We start from the raw sequence: 12,532 nt of genomic DNA on the forward strand, positions 1-12,532 counted from the left end.
TTCCTTTTACACCACACAGCCAAACTGCACGCACCTTCCGCAACAGCTAAGCCCTAACGCTCCACTCTTGCCTGAGGGGAAATGTTCAAGTTCCTGCTCTCGCGGGATCTCGCGCCTTGGAGTAAGTCAACTGGATCGCGCGCCCAGTCGAACCCCCGCGGGAATACAGTTCGCCAGGTCCGGAAAGCCGGGAAATCGAGTGCGGGGCGGGGTTAGCTCGAGGAGCGTGAAGGCGGGGCCTTTCCCGAGGAGGCGGGGCCGGCACGAGGCGGAGAGTGGGACGGGTCTCCCGGGACCTGTTGATCGCAGGTGTCACTGCCCTGACTGGCCCTTGGTTTTGGGGCGTGTGCGCATGCTCCATGCGCAGGGTCGGGCTCTGGGCGGCGAGACCAGACGCCTCTGCTTCAGTTCCCAGTGAACCTCGGCTAAGGTGGCCGCTGTTAGTGTCAGACGGGTGTTGGCGTGAGGCGGAGCTGGGCCAGCGGGAGGTAGTCCTGTGGAAGTGGAAGGCCCGTATTTCTTTACCTGGACAGCACTCTCCCTCTCGTTAGGAAGGCAGAGCTCAAGGTAAGTCTCCGAAACTAGTCCCTGGATAGAGATCCAACGACTTGCGACCCCCGCCCCGGGCCTGAGTGGGAGACCCTCGTTCCAGCGTCAGACCTTGCTTCTCCCCTAGCAGCCCTGCGACATCCTTCGCCCCCGCTCCGCGGACTCTTTGCCGGGGTTCAGGCATCCGAGGTCACGCAGCCGTCCCTCCTCCTCCCCGCCCGGTCCCGGCCCTGGAGGAGATGCGTCTGGCCAGGCTGGAGGCGCGCGGGAGGAGGTGCTGTATTTACTGGGTCGTGGTTGTTCATTGCTGCTGTGTTTGAGGGCGGACACGAGGCAGAACCTGGAGTCCAGCTGGGTCGCTTAGTGCGTTCGGCTTATGAATATTACGCTTACTTGGTCCCTGCCCCTCACTTGCGGAGCAGCCACTGCCTCTCCCGAGCAGCCCCTTTTTAAAGGGGTCCGGATGGTTATGTTGCGCTCCTTGGAGAAGAGAGATGACAGGATTCGTGAGAATCTTTGGGCTGGTAGTTTCTGGGTGGTAGTAGTGATTTATAAAGTTAATGTTTAGCTTCTAAACGGCGACTTACGGGGCGTTTAACAAACTACTTTTAAAACATCGTTGGAGAACAGGAAGTACTTGCACAGGTGTACTAGGGAGGCTCTCTAAAGCCTGCAATCTGAGCGTGTTCTGAGGTTTGTTATCCTGCTATGGGGTTTTCTATATCAGTGCAAGGTCTGATTAATGCTTGCAAAATGTACTGCAAGTCTTTATTTGTTAGACAGCAGAGTATGCCAAAATGTTTCCTTATCTGGAAAAATATATGTATTTTTGCAAGGGATTTTCAAGGCTATTTGTGAGGGATGTTTAAATTTAGGAAGTTCTTTGTGATTAGGGTCTGAGTCGCTTTTAATTCTGTTCTTTAAAGAAAAGCATTGCTAATTCTGTGTTTAAAAGGAGTAGCAAGTGCTAACAAAATTCTAATTGAATGTACTTTTGGCCAAATTGATACTTTCTTGTTAGTTTAATCTTCTATTTTAAGTTTCCTGATGATGGCCTAGGCAAAGCTCCTTCATCCTGTGAAAGAAATTAAAAAAATAAAAACTTATTTAGCAAAAGTGATTTAGGATTTCTCTACCATTGTCGTGAGAATTCCAAATAGACACACTCACTGTAGGTAAGAGTTAACTGTAGTCTGGAAAAAACACAGTTTTTGTTTTTGTTTTACATTTTAGAGGCTCTTAAAATGAGCTTTTTGGACAGTTTGCCTAGGTTCGTGATTAGTGGTGATAAACCATGAAAGTGATTTATTTAAATTTGTTCATAAATTAAACTCATTGGTAGTTATGTGTATTTTTTCCTATAGTGTAAAAATAAGTGACCAAGAATAGGTCTTTTTTTCTCTATTTAAAAACTTTTTATAAATGCATAGTGTTCATGGAACACTAATAGTCACTCCATTAATATTATTTTCTCTAGAAGATACAAAAAGTAGTTTTTTAAAAGATAGCTATTTTAATGTGAGAGGGATACCCTTTTCCACCTAGTTTGTTCTTTTCCTTAAGAAAATCTCTTTTCAAAAACTCATAATTTTAGTATGCACTGTGATTCAAAATCTATATTATTTAGTGTCAAATGTTTCTTTTAGTCTCAAATATAATTTTGGAATTATGGTTTAGAAGCCAATTTTAACAAAACAGTTAAAAAATGAAAATTCTGATTTATTTTAAGGTGATGTACACATTAAAAAGTCAAAATCAGGGTTATTTTTCCTGTTGAAACTGTTTGGAATTCACTCACCTACCATGCTAGGGAGGATGTTGCTTTACCCTACAATTTTCCAAAAGTATGTTTGAAATCTATAAAGTGGTAGATTAGGCTATCCTACAAAGACATTTACTTATTACAATACTTAGCAGATCTTGTAATTTGACAGCTTTAACTATAAGGTGTTTCTTAATTACAGACCCCAAACACAACCTACAACAAGGTCGTTTATGTAGTGCGTCTGAAAGTATTTTGAATACAGTGTGTGCTAGGTATGTTAGGGCCCCCCAAATTGTCAAGCCTACTGGTTCTCATGAGCTCTTGGATTAAGGAAAGACGTGTACTAATTTATGTCATCTTTGGAGAACTAACTAGAAATTCCTGATGATACAAATGTAGCATTATTATATTATTTTTAATTTTGTAAAGATGTAATGATTTTAGAAAATTTTGCAATACAAAAGATGCACATAGTAGGAACAAGAAATGGATTCAACCTGTTCTACCACAGATAAAATCTTCAAAGGTTATTTAAACTTTAAATAACTTTATATAATATCCTAATCTTGGCAAGTTATGAGTTTCTTTTAAGATAATAGGAATATTATATTGTTATATCTATGTATCTATCTATAGACTATTTAGGTAAGAAGTATCTAGTCTTTGCTCTTCCAAGTTAACCCATATCCTCTACCAGGAGTTCTTAAAGTAGGGTCCATGATTAGAACTGTGGTCTGTGGTTAGAACTGAATTTTAATAGGTTTTCTTTGTGATCCGATTTTTTTTTCTTTCTTTCAATACCATGAATTTTATTTTATGCATTTACAAACATCATTCCAAGGAGCCCATAGACCTCATTAGGCCACCAAAAGTGTCTCTGACATTCACAAAAATGCTACAAACCATTTCATCTGGTTGAAGAATTTTTGTTTTAGGTAAGTCACTTAAGAAAATTTGCTGCATATATTCATATTTGTAATTCATCAGAAAATAACTATAATGCAATGTAAACCGTATTTCAATATCTTAGTTATCATTTCAGTCATCTGAGTTGTCGTGGCATTTTTTAATCTGTTTGGTATTGTTGAATACATTTTGTAAATTTAACTTCTATTTACTTCTATTTTGTAAATATTGATCTGCAAAAAGCAGTTTGAAGAAATACTGGTCCTTTGGAATTTGGAAACTTTTTTACTTTTTGTGATTTTCTGATTTAGCAGATTTACTCAATGAACATTTATTGACCTATTATGCTAGACACCAGAGATTCAAAAATTAATAAGACAACATTAAAGTAGTCAAAAATTTGAGTTCTTCCTTTTCAGAGCCTTATCTCTGGCTGTTCCCAGTCCTCCCCCCAACTGAACTGAGTTTCCAAAGATAAAATAAGTCTTTTTTTCTTATACCCTTGCGTTTGCAAGATGCTGCTTCTCCTCTTCCCATTCCCCTTTCAACTTCCTGATCACCCATACCACACCTGTGAAGTATTTTCTAATCCATCAAAAGACAATAGATTATCACTTCATTTTTGTGTTACCACTGTACTTTGATCTATATCGTACAAAGATCTATACTGTGTTGCTGTAGAGGGAAGACAGAATAAGGGAATCTGGAGATGATGTTATGTGTACTCTCATCTTAAGTGTAAGGAGAGTACCATAGGGACAGCACAAAGGATGGTAGGCAGGCAGAGGAGCTTTCTAGGGGACCCAGAGACAGCATGAGAGCAATGTCGTACGGTTTGGGTGCTCTAGTTATTTTTTATGGCTGGGTGGATCATGTTATTTATGAATCAAAATTGTCGTTGAGGGAGTTTGTAGTTACATTTCTGAAAAATGTTACATAGGTTGAATTTTTCTAAATCTCTGTTGTTTACTTTATTATTTCAGAGTTGCTTTCCATTGATTTCTAATGTTTTACCTCAGTTTCTCTTTCTCTAGTCCAAAAGTTTGTAGGTGAATGCTTAACATAACACTGTGATGAATCTGCTTGTAAAGTGAAGCATTCCCAAACATTTTCTTGTAAATTAGAATTTTTCATGTTAAATTTTCTTAAAGTAGGATATCTCTGTAAATGAAATCGCTTATTTTTTACTAAGAATGACTTATTAACCGATATTACAATTTAGAAATTGATACTTTATTGTACAGTATATCTGATCTAAGGTTATAATCAAGATTGATAAATCAGTTTAAGGAAATGGAGAAAGATAGGAAAATGAGATATAAAATACACAGCTTTTACTTTCTATTCAAATGTTTATATTATTAAAAATAATTTTACTTCAAAGATAGTGTTGCTATCATTATAATTAGCTTACATTTACTGAATGCCTGCTATATTTTGGGCATATATTAGGTATTTTATACATGGTTTGTGATACTTATAACTATGACCTTTTTATGTAATTATGATTATAGATTATGTAACTGATACAATTTTAATAATTGAATAGTTGAGTAATGTTCTGTGCTACTGAAAACTTCATAAGAGATAGAAGAAATAATTGTGGGGCACATGAGGTCAGTATCAGACCATAGATTCCAAACTTGTCAAGAACCTATCAGGGCATTATTTGTCCACCAGGTGCTTTATGCTTTGGCATATTTGAAACTTCTTAGCCTGCACAGTAAACTCTTGCCCCTCTCATGGTGGCCTTCCCTGTTTTTAGGCAAGCAGGCTGTTTGAACCCTAAAAGATTTTTCCTTCTATAATGTATGCGGCATAGGCCTGAAATAATCCTACCTCCTTGACCTAGCTGCCAAATGGCAGGAAATTGTCCTGAACTCTGATTGCCTAGGTCATCTTTGTTAGGAACACTGATTTGTTCATTAAGGTTTTATTTTATTTCCTGAGCTTCCTTCAATAAGTATTTAATGAGTACTTACCATGTATTTGGTACTGGTTTACATGCCTGGGATTCACTTAACATTCTAAGATGATTGGGAGGAGAAACAATAATAATCCTAATAAGTCAATTATATTGCATATAAGATGGTGAAGAATGCCAAGGAGAAAAGAAAAGGTAGAGCATGTTTAGGGGGATTGGGAGTGTGGAGTGGAGGTTGTGATGGGTTGCAGTTTTTTTTTTTGTTCTTAAAGATTTTATTTATTTATTTGACAGAGAGAGACACAGCGAGAGAGGGAACACAAGTAGGGGGAGTGGGAGAGGGAGAAGCAGACTTCCCGCTGAGCAGGGAGCTGGATGTGGGGCTCCATCCCAGCTCCTTGGGGTCATGACCTGAGCCCAAGGCAGACGCTTAACAACTGAGCCATCCAGGTGCCCCAGGTTGCAATTTTAAATCCATATAGTCCTCATTTAGAAGGTGATTTTTGAGGAAAGCAATCATGAAGGGTGCCAGGGAGAAGCCATGTGTGCATCAAGGGGAAGTGTATTGCAGTCAGAAGAATAGCCAGAGTAAGGGCTTTAAAGCAGGTGTTTGCAGGGTGTATTCAGAAATAAGAAGGAGGCTGATACAATGGCAATAGAGAAAGTGAAGGGAAAGTAGTCAGAGATGAAGGTGAGGGGATGGGCAGTTGTGACATAATAAGAAATTTGGTCTCTGGCCCCATTTCCTGACATACAGCTCCTAAAACCCTTGGAGCATCTCTGGAAGTGATTTTTTTTTCATGCATGCTAATGAGATGAATGCTGGTTGGGGGATCCTGGATAGCCTTAGATTGGGGACTGGTTGCCAGGGGAACCAACTCTGTGATTAGAGGAATTGAACTTTCCTCTTGCCTACCTTCCTCCACCTCCAGGGAGGGGAGTGTGGTGGAAGTTGAGCTAATCAGAAATGGCCAGTGATTTAATCAGTTGTGCCTATGTAATGAAGCCTCCATAAAAAATCCTAACTGGGGGCGCCTGGGTGGCTCAGTCGGTTGAGCATCTGCCTTTGGCCCAAGTCATGGTCCCAGGGTCCTGGGATCTAGTGCCATGTCTGACTGTCTGCACAGCAGGGAGCCTGCTTCTCCCTCTCCCTCTGCCTGCAGCTCCCCCTGCTTGTGCACGCTCTCTCTCTCTCCCTGTCAAATAAATAAATACAGTCTTTTTAAAAAAATCCTAACTGAAGGGGTTTGGAGAGCTTTTGGATTGGTGAACACGTGGAGGTGCTGAGAGGGTGGTATGTCTGGAGAGGGCATGGACATTCCATGCCCCTTCCCACATACCTTGCCTAATGCATCTCTTCCACCTGGCTGTTTGAGTATCTTTTTATAATAAACCCAAAGTCTAGTCAGTAAACTGTGAGCTGTGCTAGCAAATTAATCAAATTAGTCATCTGTGGAAAAGGTTGTGGGAACCTCCAAATTATAGGAGATTGACCAGAAGTACAAGTGACAGCTTGGGTCATGTGATCAGTGTCTGAAGTGGGACGGTCTTGTGGGACTGAGCCCGTGACTTGAGATCTGACACTAACTTCAGGTAGATAGTGTCAAAATTGAGTTAAATTGTAGGACACCCTGTTGGAGTCCACTGAGAATTGAAGCATGGCTTGTGGAAAAACACATGTGGTCTCAAGTGCTGTGAGAGTAGAGAAGAAAATGGTTTTTACTTCAGCAGGCAGTACAGGGCCTTGCAGGCCATTGTAAAGACGTTTGGGGTTTTAATCTGAATTTAATAAAGACTCATTAAAAGGTTGTAAGAAGAGGGATGACATTATGATTTTATTTTAGAAGGATCTTTTTGTCTGTCCTTGAGGATAGATTTTGAAGGGTGAGGGCAGAAGCGAGGAGGCAGTTAGGAGGCTGTTCTAGCAATCCAGGCAAGGTTTGAAGATGTGTGAGAAAGAAGAGCCAAAGACCGTTCCAGTATATTTGTTTTGAGCAACTGGAAAGACGAAGTTACCATAAACTGAGGTGGGGAAGGAAGTATACATAAAATAGGAGTTCAGTTTTGGGCTTTGTCAAGGAAAAGAAAAGTTAGGTTATGCCTGCTTTGGCATAGTTCTCTTCTGGAGATGTTATCCTAAAGCAGATTGCTATAATCCACTGTCCTTAATGTTCATACTCTATATTCTGGACACATAGGAACGCGTCTTTCTCTAGTTAGCTACCAGTGGGAACTAGTGAGTAGGTAAGAGCCATAAGAGATAAACGTAGTTCTTTTTTGGACAAAAAGAAATAGAGCAAAAAAGTGCAGAACATTGAAAATTATTTAAAATTTGCTGTTTTTGTTGGTGGCGGTGCAGTATTTTCTTATTATTTTAATCTCATTTTCTGTCTTTGTTTTATGAATTTTCTAGTATACTCTTCTCCAGTACCTCCATTTGTAGAGTAACAGTGGCTTTGTACATCAAAGGACGTTTATTCTTCAATTATATCTTCTTTTATCCTTCAACTTATAAAAGTGAAGATACTTCTATAATGAATTAGATTTTTAATTGCTTCAACTGCTATGCATCTGTACCTTGTTATCTAGTTATCGAAAATGAAACCTTAAACACTTTTACTAGTTAGATGAATTGTAGTATATCTGGTAAAAAGTCTTCAGGGTATCCTTGCGTTGCTCTATTTTTTACTGGTGAAAAGATATTAAAATGGAATTTTACTTTACAGTTTGATGACTAGGCCAGAATATATTTCCATAGCTTTATTAGCAGCAGTTCTATACTTCTGTAGGATTATGGGTATTTCTAATTTTCTTTAGTACTTCTATGTTGTTTTAAAAATCTAATAATATTTTATTGTACAACCAAAACAAAACCCAATAAATGTAAAAGAACAAAGTTTCCTAGCTTTATCAGCCATTATATTAGTTTTCTAGGGCTGCTATAATGAAGTACAACCAACTGGATGGCATAAAACAATAGAAATTTATTTTCTCAGAGCTCTGCAGGCTTAGAAGTCCAAAATCAAGGTTTGGCAGAGTTAGTTTCTTTCAAGAGCTCTGAGCAGAAGCCTTCCTTTCCCCTTTCTAGCTCATGGTGGTGGCTGTCAATCCTTGGTGTTCCCTGACTTGTAGCTGTATCACTCCAACCCCTGTCTGTCATTAAACAGTATTCTCTCTGTGTGTTGCTGTCTCTTCTTCTAATGATAACTGCTAGTCTTATTGGATTAGGGCTCACCCTAATGACCTCATCTTAACCTAATTACATCTGTAAAAGCCCTATTTCCCCAAATGTTCACAGGCACTGGAGGTTAGGAGTCTAATATACCATTTGGTGAACATAATTCAACTTGTTTTGTAGCTTAATGTTCACTTTTAAATCAAAGAGAAGGGAGCACTTCCAAACTCATTTTATGAGGCCAGCTTTACCCTGATACCAAAGATAAATAAGGACACTACAAGAAAAGAAAACATAGGCCAATATCCCTGATGAATATAGATGGAAAAGTTCTCAACAAAATATTAGCAAACCAAATTCAGTAGCACACTGAAAGGATCATATACCATGATCAAGTGGGATTTATCCCTGGCGTTGCAAGGATGGTTCAACATTTGCAAATCAATAAATGTCATATACCACATTAAGAGAAGGAAAGATTAGATGCAGAAGAAGCATTTGACAAAACTCAATATCCTTTCAGTGTAAAAATTCTCAACAAAGTGGGTATAGAGGGAATGTGTCTCAATATAATAAAAGCCATATATGACAAGCCCACAGCTAACATCATTCTCAGCTGTGAAAAGTCAAAAGCTTTTCCTCTAGTATCAGAAACAAAATGGTTGCCCACTCTCACTACACCTATTCGATATAGCACTGGAAGTCCTAGACAGTGTAATTAGTCAAGAAAAATAAATGGTATCCAAATAGGAAATGAAGAAGTAAAATTATCACTATTTGCAGATGACATTATATTATATGTGGAAAACCTAAAGACTCCACCAAAACCTGTTAGAACTAATACTCGAGGGGCGCCTGGGTGGCTCAGTCATTAAGTGTCTGCCTTCAGCTCAGGTCATGGTCCAAGGGGTCCTGGGATCAAGCCCCACATTGGGCTCCCTGCTCCAAGGGAAGCCTGCTTCTCCCTCTCCCACTCCCCCTGCTTGTGTTCCCTCTCTCTCTGTGTCTCTCTCTGTCAAATAAATAAACAAAATCTTAAAAAAAAAAAAAGAACTAATACTTGAATTCAGTAAAGTTGCAGGATACAAAACCAACATATGGAGATAGTTGCATTTTTATTCAATTTTATCTGACCCTAAAATTGCTACATCAAATTTCTTTTGGTTTATAGTTTTCTGATACATCATTTTAATTTTATATTTGTGTGTATATACACATATATAACTTATGTAATGCATAAATGTAACTAATATACATACTGTAGTTTTTTTTAGTACAGGCTTTTTTTTTTTTTCACTTTTATTTTCAAGCTTGGCTGTCCATCCCCATTTTAACAAGACATATACACACTTCTCTTTGTTCAGATGTTCATATAAAGCATATGTATTTTTTCACATATATTATTTTACCAAAATAGGATTATATTACATTTCTTTTTTTTTTTTTTAAGATTTTATTTATTTATTTGACAGAGAGAGACACAGCAAGAGAGGGAACACAAGCAGGGGGAGTAGGAGAGGGAGAAGCAGACTCCCCACGGAGCAGGGAGCCAATGAGGGGCTCAATTCCAGGACCCTGGGATCATGACCTGAGCCAAAGGCTGATGCTTAATGACTGAGCCACTCAGGTGCCCCAGGATTATATTACATTTCTGCATTTTGCCTTTGTCATTCAAAAACACCCTGTTATATAATTATGTCCCTATTTATGGACATTCATTTTGTTTCTTTTCTTATTGCACCTATCAGCTATATCTCAATAAGGTAGTACTTTTGGGGGGAGGCATAGATTCTCAGTATTGGGGTTTTTAGATTGAAGTGTGTTTTTAATTTTAACAGTTGTTGCCAGATTGATATAATATTGCTACAAGGGTATTATAGTATAATTACATTTTTTTATTAGTCAACAATAAGGGTAAGTACCTCTTTCCCTTTAGCTCCACCAACAGTGTTTCTTTTAAGTTTTTGCCAGCTGATGTGAAGAAAGAAATTACCTCTTAATTACTTTCATAATGCTTCTGTGTTGAGGTCTCCAAGATTCCTGACATTCCTAAGTTTGGTGCTTTTGCAGAATTTTGAGCATTCAGCATATAATTGTACTTGTTCCTATGCTTTTTTAATTATAGCAAAAGGAAATAAAGCAAAATCAGCAAATGGAGAAGGATCATGGGGTGAAGTCTGGTGGAAATCAGACCCAAGTTTCTCCTAGTTTTCTTCCAGTGGAGTCACATGAAATGCACAAATTCCTCCAGCAACAAATTGTGACATTGGTAAAATGCAGTCTACCAGAAAGCTGTGTAGAGACTCAGTCCTTAGAATTTTTTATTGGGAAGGGGTCACATGGTATCCTCTACCTCAAATGTTACCAGAATTCCAGACTTCCAGAAGGAAAGCAGGTGTTCAGGATAAACCACATTGTTTGCACAGTTTAGATACAGTGACCAACTCTCACTAGTTACTGTGGTGGAATCCTCCCAAAAATTTAAATTCTAAAAGCCTAAAACCTTGGAAGCAGGCTTTCTAAGGATAGCAATCTCTGGTCTGCTATGTGGTCCTTTCTTTTTTCTTGTCAGACAGTTCACTCATTGAAAAAGTACATTTCAGTGGTTTTTAGTGTATTTACAGGAAGGTAAACTTAACACAATTTTAGGACATTTTCATCACCTCAGAAAGAATCCTTGTACCCTTTAGTTCACACTCTTCCCGTCTCATCTCTACAGCCCCACTTCTCCAGTCCAAGCAACCACTAATCTCCTGGCTGTCTCTGTAGATTTCTCTGTTCTGGACATTTTGTATGAATGGAATCAATCGTAACATGTGGTCCTTCCTGACTGCTTTCACTTAGAATGTTTTCAATGTTCATCCATATTGTAGCATGTAAAAGTACTTCATTTCTTTTTATGGCTGAATAATATTCCATTTTATGATTATGTATACACACATACTCATACCGTATGTTGTTTATCCATTCATTAGTTGATAAACATTTGGCATGTTTCCACCTTTCAGCTGTTACAAACATTGCTGTGTTAGCTCTTTTCTCCATAACCTCCCAAGTATTTATTGAAAGAATAAATATAGAATGACATTTGCATTCCTGGAATAAACTCTCCTTGATTATTATTCTTTTAAAAAGTGTACATTATTCTTTTGACACATTGATAAATTATGTTTGCTAGTGTTTTATTTACAAGTTTTGTATCCAAGTCACATTAGTCTGAGGTTTATCATGTTTTGATAATAAGGTTATGTTAGCTTCATGAAATGATTTGGGATACTTTGTATATTATTTTCCCTCTGGTCTGCAGTAATATGTTAGAATTAACAGTTCTTTAATGTTTAGGTAAAATTGAATTTTGAATCCATCTGATCCAGATGCCTTTTTCAGTGGGAGAACTTTTGTTTCCATATTATTCTAGATTTTAAAAATGTTTTCTACTTAAGAATTGGGTTAATTTTGTTAATTTGTATTTTGCTGGGAAATTACCTATTCCTTTAGATTTTAAAAGTTATTGCCCTAAGACTTAAGTCATACTCTTTTTTTTTTTAAAGATTTTATTTATTTATTTGACAGAGAGGGAGACAGAGCAGGAACACAAGCAGGGGAGAGGGTTAGAGGGAGAAGCAGGCTTCCCGCCGAGAGCGGGGAGCCCGATGTGGGACTCGATCCCAGGATCCTGGGATCATGACGTGAGCCGAAGGCAGATACTTAACGACTGAGCCACCCAGGCGCCCCTTAAGTCATACTCTTAACAGTCTTTTGGTTGCTTATGTATGTGTGGTCATTTCTTATTTATCAATCTCTTTGGTGTTTATATACCTCTTTTCCTTTCTTTAATCAGGCTTGTGAAGATTTTATGTTATATTAGTTTTTACAAAAGTTTACTTTTGGATTTATTTTTTCTTTCTATTGTTTGCCTATAAATGGGCTTGAAAATCTGTTTTTCTCTCTCGCTTTTCAGTTTAAGCCTTCGTAATTTTCATCCTATTTCCTTCCCCGCATCATGTTTGGATTTTTTAAGTTATCATTTTCTATATCTCTCTGAGATATTTGGTCTTTAATCCTGGAAAAATCTTAGTCATTTCTAAAAGTATTTACTCAATTTACTTTATCCTCTTTCTGGGAATCTTTTTAGATAGTATTGATTTCATCCATGCCTTTTAGTTTTTTCAAAATGTTTATATTTTCCACTTCTTTATTCCTTTTTTAGTGC

The 12,532-nt window shown here is 38.1% G+C and overlaps 1 protein-coding gene across 3 annotated transcripts in view; it reads left to right on the forward strand.

The window, feature by feature from the left end:
- The first annotated feature begins 364 nt into the window (after window positions 1–364).
- Window positions 365–12,532, forward strand: part of USP53 (ubiquitin specific peptidase 53) — a 63,071-nt gene continuing 50,903 nt past the window's right edge. The window contains exons 1-2 of one of the 3 annotated variants that reach the window (XM_073892188.1): window positions 366–567; window positions 3,156–3,249. The gene's annotated coding sequence lies outside the window, so the exon portion shown is untranslated. Of the gene's footprint in view, window positions 568–3,155; window positions 3,250–12,532 lie in introns of all 3 variants that reach the window. The other 2 variants (XM_073892189.1, XM_025874102.2) reach the window with 2 other exon arrangements.

The sequence above is a fragment of the Callorhinus ursinus genome, unplaced genomic scaffold (genome assembly GCF_003265705.2).
Source record: "Callorhinus ursinus isolate GAN/ISIS: 27379988/994484 unplaced genomic scaffold, GSC_fseal_2.0 scaffold4, whole genome shotgun sequence".
Taxonomy (NCBI): domain Eukaryota; kingdom Metazoa; phylum Chordata; class Mammalia; order Carnivora; family Otariidae; genus Callorhinus; species Callorhinus ursinus.